This window comes from Leucopleurus acutus (assembly GCF_964270905.1).
Source record: "Leucopleurus acutus genome assembly, chromosome: 13".
Lineage (NCBI taxonomy): Eukaryota > Metazoa > Chordata > Mammalia > Artiodactyla > Delphinidae > Leucopleurus > Leucopleurus acutus.
The window spans coordinates 60,020,723-60,021,879 of NC_139155.1; positions in this window are offsets into that span (position 1 = coordinate 60,020,723).

Genomic DNA, 1,157 nt, shown 5'->3' on the forward strand with positions numbered 1-1,157 from the left:
GTTGAGTTGCCACACTTATTTGTGCAGTTACAAATTACGTATTTGACAATATTCTTCCAAAACTCCACATCTGAATCTTTTGAGTGTCTTCGATAAGAAAAATGCAGCCTCCTCCTCCATGGAAAACATTTTGATAGTTTCTCAAGAGTTTTAAGCATAGAACTACAATACCACCCAGCCATTCCACTCCTGGGTCTACATCCCAAAACATCAAAAGCTGGGGCACAAACAGATGCTGTACACTAACGTTCACAACTTTATTCACAGTAGCCAAAAAGTGGAAGCAACCCAAGTGTCCATCAGCGGGGGATGGATTCTGACACAGGCTGCAGCGTGGATGGACCTTGAGGACGTCATGCTGAGTGAAATGAGCCAGTCCCACGAGGGGCCTAGACTAGTCCAACCCATAGACACAGCCCTGGTGGGTGCCAGGGGCCGGGGGGAGAGAGGAATGAGGAGTTACTGTTTAGTGGATACGGAGTCTGAGTGCAGGATGATAAAACTTTTTGGAGGTGGATGGTGGTGATAGTTGCACAACAATGTACTTCATGCCACAGGGCTGCACACTTTAAATGGTTAAATATATGTCTGTTTACAGATAGTGTCCTCAAGAGAATGTTCTGTTTATCCTCAAGAGAACGTTCTGGTTAATGTCTCTGCCTTCCGCCGTCCAACAGCCAGTCATGGATCGTGCCGATCATTTACCTGTTGTCTCGCCTCCACGACGGCCCTCCTGTGCTCTGCCCTGTGATGCCAGGGCCCCAGCTCTGAAGGACACCTGCCAACACCCCTGCCCTTCCTGTTAGACCTGCTGCTGGGATGAACTCGGGGGGATGGGAGGAGAGGGGAAGGGACTTGCCATTTCCCCCCCGCTCTTTTCCCCTGCAGAGACAGCTGACCTTCAGCTCCAGCTCCCTGCGGACCCTCAGCTGAGCCTGGCTGCACCCACCAGAGAGGCCGGGGCAGTGGCACCGCGGCACTGCTCCTTGCCAAGTCTTCCTTTTTCTGCCTCCTGGATCCTTGAGGTGCTGTTTCAAGTTGGTAGGTGGTTTTATTTAACACTTTAATTAAAGTTTTGACTATTGAAACTGAGGGGTGGGATTTCCCTGGTGGTCCAGTGGTTAGGACTCCACACGTGCGCCGCAGGGGATTCAATC